Source organism: Quercus suber, unplaced genomic scaffold (genome assembly GCF_002906115.3).
Source record: "Quercus suber isolate HL8 unplaced genomic scaffold, Cork oak 2.0 scaffold_1036, whole genome shotgun sequence".
In the NCBI taxonomy this organism is placed as follows: domain Eukaryota; kingdom Viridiplantae; phylum Streptophyta; class Magnoliopsida; order Fagales; family Fagaceae; genus Quercus; species Quercus suber.
The window spans coordinates 22,111-33,606 of NW_027070447.1; positions in this window are offsets into that span (position 1 = coordinate 22,111).

Consider the following 11,496-nt stretch of genomic DNA (forward strand, 5'->3'; position numbering starts at 1 on the left):
TTTTTTTTTTAAACAGGTTAGGTTCCCACAAAATGTAGAAACTTTCGTAATTATTTCACTAATACTCTAATCATAATTATTTCACTAATACACTAACATTCAGAACAAAATTCTTTAATATTTTTATTTGTTTTCAACGTTTTTATATTTTAAAATTAAAATAGTATGTCTTCCACATGTTTTGGTATTCAAAATTAGGGGTGCTTTCTACCATTCATCTCAAAAAAATTAGGGGTGCTATTTCCGCAGCACCTAAAATATTTAAAATGGATAAACCTAAGTGACATGGTATTACTATTACAACAATTTTCATAATTATTTCACTAATACTCTCACCTTTTTAGGTCAAGATTCCTTAATATTTTGTTTGTTTGTTAATTAGTTAATGATTTTACATTTTTTTAAATAAACTATTCCACATTTTTAGTATTTAAAATTAGGGATGTTATTTCGATCTAGCACATAAAAGATTTAAAATGGATCCACCTAACTAACATAGGGGTGCTAAAGCAGCAAACTAAGAATTTAAACCTCTTTCTTTAATTAGGGAGAGTAGTTTATTGATCCTAATGACTTTTTTTCCCTCTAAAATAGAATTCTATTCTTAAGTGTATATGCGTGTGAAGCTTCCTCCCATAAACTTAAACCTCAACCCTTATCCTCATAATCCGCAAGCACTTATACTTGTGGAGTGATCATCGCGCTAAGAGTGCATGACTGCATGATTCTAATGACTTTACACTCTATAGATTGTTAATTAGATCCAAAATAAAATATGAATGATGAAATGGACTCTCTCCATTTTAAATGAAAATGAGAGAAACTTGTTCTGACATTAGAATGATCCTTCCTTATTTATAGAACTATAAATAAACAACTAGCCTCATCACATGCGCTTCGGCGCGTGCGATGAGTTTTTTTTTTGGTTAGTGGTTCTATTTTGTAGAAAAAAGAAATTGTGTTTTTTTATTTATTATATATATAATTTTTATTTTAAAAATCTAATTTATAAGTGAATAAATCAATTTGAAAATTAATAGGAAAGTAGTCCTATTTTTTAGCAGTGTTTTAGTGGGAGTTAAAATTGTTTTTTTACCGGATTGTCCTTTAGTTTTGTCTTTACTTAAACATAGGGGTGTAGGAGCATTTTTCAATTAAAAAAAATGAGGAATCCAAATAGGGAAATCCTTTTAAATAATAACTAGCCTCATCACATGCGCTTCGTGCATACCATGAGTCTTTTTTTTTTTTTGTTAGTGGTCCTATTTTGTAGAAAAGAAAACTGTATTATATTATTAATTTTTATTTTAAAAATCTAATTTATAAGTGAATAAATTAATTTGAAAATTAATAGGAAAGTGGTCTTATTTTTTAGGCAGTGTTTTAGTGGGAGTTAGAGTTGCATTTTTACTGAATTGTCCTTTAGTTTTGTTTCTACTTAAACATAGGGGTATAGGAATATTTTTGAACTAAAAAAATGAAGAATCCAAACAGGGAAAGTTCTTTAAATAATAGTATAGAAAACTATTTCTCAACATGTTTATGTTCTTTTATTTACTAATATGAACCAATCTCAAGGTTAAGTTTAGGCTTGAATATTAAACAAGTCAAATTCAAACATAATAATATGGTAATGAATAAGTTTGTTAGCATAAGACTTGATATATATATATATATATATATAGAAACAAACACATAAACACACACTCACAAGGGAGAGGAAAAATAGTTTTAACATAAAAAAACGCTATAAACTTCACTCAAAAGCCATGGTATAAGTTTGAAAAATGAGTTTATAAGATATCAAATTATTCTTTATAATTTATTGATGATATAAATAATTTATTTATAGTAATTATATATGATTTTTTAAAATATAAGTTTGGTGAATTTAATATTTATAAGTTCATAAATATAAATAATTCTATTTAATTAATTCAAATTATGTAAAGTACCTATATTTTAATTATGGCTAAAATATTATTTTTGTCACTAAAGTTTGTATGAAGTTCCTAAAAAATTAAAAAAAAAAAAATTTTTCATTCATATACCATTGAGAACATTATACTGCTTTTAAAAAAAATAAATAAAAATAAGGTTTTAAAAAATTTCAAGATTTTTAGGGAACTTTTTAAAAAAATAAATAAAAATAAGGTTTTAAAAAATTTCAAGATTTTTAGGGATGAGAAATTTGTTGATCTTCTAAACGACTCATCTGATTCTCATTACCAGTGAGTTTATATACTTTCCCTTCTAGAATTGAATTTACAATTTACTAATCTTGGATGAAATTATGAATTGCTAGAACTACGACTGTGAAAACATATGCTTAGCTCTATATGGTACATATTGGATAGTTAGTTAATCACAAGTTCCAAAAGAAGTCAGTCCTAGACTCTAGTCCCTAGATATTTACATAGTGTTAATCTAAAATCATCACAAGTAATTCAGTGGAAACGTATTTAGAAGTAAATTAGTTAAGCTGGTATAACTTAGATACAATTACCAAGGACCAAGGTGTTTATCTTAGATTTCCCAATTACATTAGACCATGACTAATAAGTCACATGATTAAATTTAATTATGATTAAGGAAAGAAAAAGTAAATGATGTTGCATTGACCAATACAATCACATATAATTGAATTTAATTAACAAATCTGAAGTGCATACTCAAGGAACAGTACTACAAAAAAAAAAAAAAAAAAAAATTGTCCCTTCTTAAACCATATATTAATTTGCTTATATATGTGTGCACCCATGATACCCAATAAGACATTATTACTAACTCGAGTTGGAATTAATCAGGTTCTTAGGAGTATTAGCAGAAGCAGTCTCAAGCAGATATGGAAGAGATCCGAGCTGCTTACAGAAGATTATCAAAAGCTAGAGCACCATCCCGACACAACTTCTCACTAAAAGCTGCTTCGGACAAGTTCATGAAGCTTAGAGAAGTATATGATGACATGATGTACTGAGCAATGAAGAAACCCGTAGATTTTATGACCGGACACTTGCTCAGGAGGCTGCGAGCCTAGAAATGAGAATGAAATTAGAGATTCCTTACGAGAAAGATGTAGAGAACTGGGAATCCATTCCTGACATGGTTGATTGTCTTGGCGGCAGGAACATGGAGCTAGGTGATCAAGCAACCACAGCCCTTGGCACTGATACTGTCATCATTATTTTTTCCATTTGTGGTATCAAATATGCGATCTACTTCAAACAACCAGGCTAATCAAGAATAGCTTAGAGCCTTGTATTATAAATTTAATGTATATATATATATAGTGACCTCTCATTCCAAGTGCACATCAAACTATTGTGGCTATAATCATAAAAGTTAATTTGTACACAGGGGCGTAGCCAGAAATTTTTGGTTGGGGGGGCCGAGGTAATATTATCATATTGATTTGCAATTAAAAAAAAAATACAAAGTATAACATATATACTTATATACATGTCTTCTTGCACTAGTTTTAGAAAAAAAACATTAAATTTAATCAAAATTAGACTACATTTATAAGAAATTATATTTATAGAAATTAAATATAACAAATTCACTATAAGCAACCATAAAATAAACAGCAGTTAAATTCAACTAAATTAGACTACTATGGTCAAAAATAAATTCAAAATCAATTTTATTCATCCCAGCTAAATTCAAAATCAATTTCATTCCCACTAGTAGTCTAATATTGTATCCTCATAGTCTCTCTTCTCTCTGATGAAAATTCCCACACTAGTACAACATAGGTCTTGAATAGCTATGGGATATAGCCCCACTCAAGAAAAAAAAATGTGAGATATGGCTGACATGTCTTAGAGAAGGAAAGGAAAAGTAAAAAAGATTAAAAGTAGGAATTTGGGGTGGGGCATTTTTATGGTTACGTATTGGAGGAGGGGCCAAGTTTTTCTCATAGGGGGGCCAGCTCTTAAATGAGAGAGTGTGAGACCCATTTGTTCCTACTATTATTGAGGTTTTAAAAAATTTGGGGGGGGCCATGGCCCCCTCAATACATAACGTGCCTCCGCCCCTGTTTGTACATGTGATTGAACATGATTTTTGTGCTATCAGCGGTGGAACTCTATACTTGTATTGTCATCGATTTGATAGTTATAATTCATTTGACTACAAGGATAAGGTAATTGATAAGAAATTTGTTTAATAAGGGGCACAATATATTGTTGGTTCTTACACTTCAACCAGTGAGTGATTTTAGTCCTCAATAAACTTAAATTGTTCGCGTCATCCGTTAATCTCTATGACGGAAGGATGACGTGGTCAAACTAAGAATTGACATATCATCGCTACAATAGACATGTTAGCTAGGAAATAAAAGTAATTATTTAAAATTTGTTAAGGACTAAAAGCAATCACATTAAATTTTATAAATCAAAATCAATCGCGGGTTAAAATGCACAAAGTTTCTCTCCAAACTAGAGTCAGCAATCACATTAAATTTTATAGATCAAAATCAATCGCGGGTTAAAATGCACAAAGTTTCTCTCCAAACTAGTTTGGAGAAAAACTCTTCAAACTTCTCATATATTTCTTTTTTAAATGTGAATTTTGAAAATCTAATCATTGAATTTCATGTTCCTTATGTTCTTAACATACATATCAAATTTCGTTCAAATTGGATGTTATTTACTATTTGATCGATTAACTTATTTTTTTATATACAATTTTAGATTACAAAAACCTGAAATTATAACATTTCTTTGATGACATAGCAATTGATCTTTGATCTTCTTGAAATTTTGTAAGCATTAAGAATGTAATAAGAACATACAATCTAACGGTTAGATTTTCAAAATTCACACTCAATATAAAAATATATAATGAGTTTGTAGAGCTTCTTTTCAAACTAGTTTAGAGAAAAACTTTGTTCTGTTAAAATTTAGAGAACAACAATGTATTTTGACATATAATAAAACTCAACTTGTAATACGTAAGTCCTTGTTATAGAATTATTTTATCCAAGGCCTTGTTAGGAGAAATTGGGATACATCTCTTCATAATAATTAATTGCAACAAGATTTCACTCACAATATTTTTTTGTTTATCATAATAAAAAATTGTTAGGGATGTATGGCCAACCTTCTTTTTAAGGTTCCGACAAACCTTTTCTTTTTTCGCTAACACTATGTTTGGTTGGGGTGAATTTAGGGGGATGGAAAACAGAGAGAGGAAAACAAGGTGAAAAACAGTGTTTTTCACTATTTGGCAAGAGAAGGAAAATGGAGAGGAAGGAAAACTGGGAGAAAATTTTCTCTCCCAAGCCCACAAAATTCATCCTCCCAAATCGGGAGGAAAAGGCTGGAGAGAAAGTGCTCTCACAGCACTTTTACAAAAATGCCATCTCCCAACGTCTACAACAACCCAAAGCGGCAAAATAAGAAGGAAGTAGAAAATAACCACCCAACCACCAAACCCAACACCACCACCAAACACCACAACCTAGCACAGAAAATTAACCCAAAATCAACAGAAAATTAACCCAAAATCAACGGAAAAGCAATTAGAAAACCCAACTCAAAATCAAGACAAACCCACTGGAAAACCCAACTCAAAATCAATTAAAATTCACCGGAAAACCCAACCCAAAATCATCACAAACAAACCACAAAATCATAAAAATCGTTCTAAATCTAGATCCAAATTCATCAAACCATATACAAATTCATATAAATAATCAAACCGAAATTGAAAAAAAAAAAAAAGAAGGAGAAGAAGAATAAAGAAAGAAAAAGATGCTAAAGAAGAGGAAGAAACCCAAACCGGAGAAGAAATTTCACCACCCAAAATCAGTGTCCTTAATCCAACCTGAAATTTTATCTATAATAAAAGCATAAAACTCAAATTGTAAAAGAAGAAGAGGAAAGAAAAAGATTCTCAAAAAAAAAAAAAAAAAAAAGTAAGAAAGAAGGAGAAGAAAGAGAGGCGGAGATAGAGAGACAAAGAGGACTGAAGAGTGTTATTATGAATCAGAAAAAGGAGGAGGGGTTAGGTGGGGGGTAGTGGGAAATAATAGACAAAGGGAAGAGAAATATTATTTTAATAAAAAAAGTGTGTATAATAAATAAATTGACGTAGGTGTTTTGTAAAAATGATAGTGTAAAATAGAAAAAATAAATTTTTGTGTAAAATAGACAGAATTTTTTTAGACAGATTGATACGGTTGCTCTTATCACTTTTTCTTTCTCATCTTACCTTCATAGCACACCAACATCTAGCAGTCCAGGTTCTCTTCTCTCTTTTTTTTTTTTTTTTTTTTTTTTCAACGTGACCTTATCAAGTTGTACATTATTGTAATTTTTTACATTATAATATAAAAATAATAACATAAATATATATATATATATATATAATGTGGTAATTTATATTATTTAATGAGTACAAATAAATCTATTTCTTACCTATTATGTAACAAGAGTATAATAATCAATTTATATAAATTATATTTTCCATCATTCTTTTTTTCTCTCCAATCAAATAAAAGAGTTTTTCACTCTCTTACTTTTCCACCCCTCCAACTAAACACACAAGAGGGAAAACTAAATATTTTTTATCCTTCCACTTTTCCATCCTCTCACAATTTTTCATCCTCCACTTTTTCACCCTTCCAACCGGACCTAAATGTTGAGCTACTGAATTTCCAGTACGTCTTACATGAGAAAAATAAATAAACTTAAAATCTTTTGCGGCAATCCACGAGTCTTCAATCACATGATCACACCTCACCAGACAACAACCTTCAGAGTTTAGAAAATCAATTGCCAGAGCAAAATTAATGTCCCTTCTACACGCCAACCTCTTCAGCTGTAAAGGAATAGGGATCTTCTCTGACATAGCACCAACGATCTCACCACAACTATTGTGGATGACAACACCTAGACCAGCAACAAAGATGTCCTTGAACAAAGCTCCATCAAAATAAAATTTGTATGGGGCATGCAATCTGGGGATGAGGAGGAGTTCGAATGTGTACCTCATGAAATTCTCAAAGAAGCTCCACAGCTGAAGTAAAAACACTTAAGAGGTTGGTGGGGAGGTTTGTTTAGGCGATGAGCATTCCGTCGATACCATAGACTCTAGACAACCATAGCAAAAAGCTCAGCATCAAGAGAGTCAGGGAGATTAAGGCCCTGTTTGGTAGCTTAGTTCTAACATACATTTTCACATTTTAAATAACATTACATACTTTTTCACACACTTTTTCATCAACACGTATATCAATAACACGCAAACAACATTACTCAAATTTCTCTACTAAATGGGCCCTAAGAATACCGACTCACAGTTACGACTCGGAATAAAAAAAACATTAGACACCGTTGCATTCCAGGGAAGAGTTCATCTATTTTGGAAGTTAAGTCTATCTCAAACTACGTATTTAAAAAAACAAGAAAGGGCCACTTGCACACCTTCTTTTTTTTTTTTTAAAAAGTGAGTTAAGTTAGTTAACGAACTAGTTATTGACTTAGACTAAAAATGGAAGTTGACAAACTACTGATCTTAATTTTCCAAAATCTGTAAGTTCTCACTTATTTCTAAATCATTTTTTTCCCTTATTGATGCATATTTATTTTGAATTCAAGATTTACTTGTATATTAGATTGACTTTCATGATACAAGTAACCCATCTTCTTCAAGCCATCAATGAAATACCCATGTCTTTCTAAGTTTGGATGAGGACATTCGCAAGAGTTTTACAGACCATCTATGCGCTTCTTTGAAACAGCAGGCATCATCACCTTTAGAGACAAGGAAATCTCGAGAGAGGAAAACCTATTTCACTTAGCTTTTAAAAGCAATAGAAGAATTATTATTTGCTATTGTCATTTTCTCAAGAAACTGCATCCTCAACATAGGTTTGGATGAACTTATAAAAGATCATGCAATGCAGAGAAAAGATGATAGTTTTGCCCATTTTTTATGATGTGGATCCATCTAAGGTATGCAAACTGATGGAAGTTATGCAATAGCCTTTGTTGAAGATGAAAAAAATTTTCAAAAAGAATATAAATGAAGTTCACACCTAGAAAGCTACTTTGACAAAAGTGGCCCAATCTCGCTGGACAAGATAGGTAAATTATTTCCACTAAGGCTGTGTTTGTTTCAACTTCAAACCACTTCTGGAAATCAAATTTCCGGAAAATTGCTGTGTTGGGTGCTTGGGAAAATTGGGTCAACGGAAATTGATTTCCTTTGACCGAAAATAAGGCCAAAAACGGGTGAAATCATTTCCGCCTTATTTTCACTTCAAATCAAATTTCCGGAAAAGAGAGAAAGGAGCACGAGACCGGAAAAAGAGAGAAAGCAGCACGAACCGAAAAGAGAGAAAGGAGCACCGACCCAGAGAGAGCACGAACCGGCGCTCCAAGCCCAGAGCCCATCGCCGGCGACCTTCGAACCACGAACCCACCAGTCGCACCGCGTCGGCGAGACCCACGAGTCGCGCCATCGCACCTCGTCGTCTCCTCGATCGCGCCATCGCACATCGTCGACCAGTCGATCGCGCCATCGCCTCCTCGATCGCGCCATCGCACGTCGTCGACCAGTCGATCGCGCCATCGCCTCCTCGATCGCGCCATCACACGTCGTCGTCTCCTCGATCGCGTCGTCTCCTCCATCGCGCCATCGCCTCCAAGCCCAGAGCCCATCGCGATCGCGCCATCACACCCATCGCCTCCACGCTCTCTCTTCCTCGATCTCTCAGATTTTTTTTTTTTTTTTTAATTTGATTGTTGTTGTTGTTGTATTTTTAATTTGATTGTTGTTGTTGTTTTTTTTTTTTAATGAACTGATTATTATTGTTGTTGTTGTTGTTTAATGAACTGATTATTATTGTTGTTGTTGTTGTTGTTGTTGTTTGGTTGTGTTGTTGTTGTTGTTTGGTTGTGTTGTTGCCGGAATTTGATGTCGGAAAATAGCATTTTCCTAATACAACCAAACGCATAAAAATATTTTCCACAACAATTTTCATAATTCAACCAAACACTTAAAAATATTTTCCTTTTCCGGAAAATACATATTTTCCGGAAAACGTTTTACACGAAACAAACACAGCCTAAATATATTAAAGTATGGTTTAATTGACATATACCGGATTTGTTTTGTAACTTGTAGCTAGGATGTGATTCTAATGCATTTGACATGATAGCAACAACATCCATTTCTGGTTGTGTGATTATTTCTTTGACATGAATACTTGATATAATAATGCAACACAAAGGGGCAGTTGTTTCTTCTTCTTCTTTTCTTTCTTTTTTTGGGTAAAGAGGGGCAGTTGTTTCAGATGTGGGATTACCTTGACATGTATTATCCTTGACATGTGTTGTTATTGTAACTATAATAATACAACCGTAAGTCTTTGATTGTAGCTCATTACTATCTTCTTTTATTTGTGAGATTACCATTTTTACATAGGAGTTATTGTATCTCCTTAAGTTTTCAATGTGAGATTCATTCAAATTTAAAATAGTTTACGTCAAATTTTCACATTGACTCAAATTCCATCAAACAAATTTTCATTCTCTACAACAACAGCACCACCTTAGTGAAGCTTGATGCAAATAAGATAACTAACTTTTATAAAGTAAGCTAGTGTGGGCTTGCTTTGAACCAATCTGTTTACTTACTAAATGATATCTTCTCTTGAATTGGATTAGGTTAAAAATTAGAGCTTTGATGCTAGTTTGTTGTAATCTAGAATAGTAAATGTGCATCCATACAAAAAATAGACTAGAATACCCACACAAGGCAATGATACTTAATGTAATTCAGAAAACTTCATGTCTACACCTTTGGATAATACAGACTATAATCTATCAAATACAGATCACAATCACATGATTAACAACTACAAATGACATTCACAACTCTAAATAGTGCTATTATACTTAAACAAGAAACAAATTTCCAATTCACACAACGATTTTTTTTTTTTTTTTGATCCCAAATATAACATGAATATTTCAGCATTCAAACAAAATCACACTGCACATGTTTGTATATTTCAAATAGAATGTCTTTCAATCTTGTTATACCTCCATATGGCCAGACCACCTCAATCTTAAGTTCCTATTGAACCAAAGGTAATAGCTATCAAACCTTAATATCATTGTTTGTATGTATGGCTCTAACTGTAACTCATTACTCTATTTGTTGTAATATTGGGATAACTACTCTTGTGTAGGAATTATTGCATTTACTTAGTTCTCTACTTCTCAGTGAGAATTTGCAAGGATTTGAGGGTTATTCATAAGAGTGTCTTATGGGTGGTTCACTCATATTACTTGACTTCTCTCTCTCTCTCTCTCTCTCTCTCTCTCTCTCTCTCTCTCTCTCTCTCTATATATATATATATATATGTATGTATGTATGTATGTATGTATAGTTAAATTCTAAACATCATGGTTTTTATGTTGCAGGGAATCTACAAGGAACCTAAAGCAGCAGCCATTAGTACTTTTATTCCTGGAAGTGAAATTATGGAGTGGTTTAGCCATCAACGTATGGGCAACATAGTGAAAGCACAAGTTACTCGTTGGAAACAAAATGTGAATATACTAATGCCTACTCATTCATGTAATAAGTGGATGGGAATGGCTGCTTTTGCCGTTTTTTCACCCCTTGATCTTTATCCAAAAAATTATAGTTTCTTTGAAAACTGTCATATTATTTGTTACATTGAAGTAGGTGTAGGAGAACTGGCAAAATTTAGCATTAACTGTGTTTAGATTTCATCACATCACCTTTGGGCTACTCTATTTTTGCCTTGAATTTTTTGATGAGAATGCGAGAGCAATATTGAGTCAAATTGATGAGAATGAATCCATTCAGTTGGAAGTTAGATTTCAATTTTCTAGGGACTCAAACTTGGAGTTTGAGAAATGTGGGTTTCAAATGGTATACGAGCAAGACATGAAAGATATCAGAGGACTGGCTCAACCCAGCAACAACAGTTGCATTACTTCTTATGAGGTTGTGGATGCTCAACATGATTTGGATATTTGAAGAGGTATCAAACATGTATAAAGGAAGAATTGGTCATAGTCCAAAAATCCCATGTGCCGTGGATGGAACTTTGAATCTTTGGGTTTACTAAAAACCCTTTAAGTTCATTGAGAAAAAAATAAAATAAAAAGAACGCTTTCTGAAAATCCAAGTTGTGACAAAAATGGTGTCCTAGACTTATCCAAGCTATAATATATTTCACTAGTCTGTACTTGATTAATGATACTCTCTCTGCTCTTTCTTCTTCTTCGAACTCCCTATGGTTGAAACCCTCCTCCTCTCACTCTTTCTAATTCTTCCCTTCTTCTGCCAACAATCACTATGAATCGTCCCTTAAAAAAAGAAAAATAAAATATTACTACACAATTCAATTTATCAATGTAAAACTCAAATTTGAACTTCCAATTTCAAAAACTTTGGGTTGCTTTTGGACGGTTTCTAATTCTTAGCATGCTGTTTTTGAGATTTAAA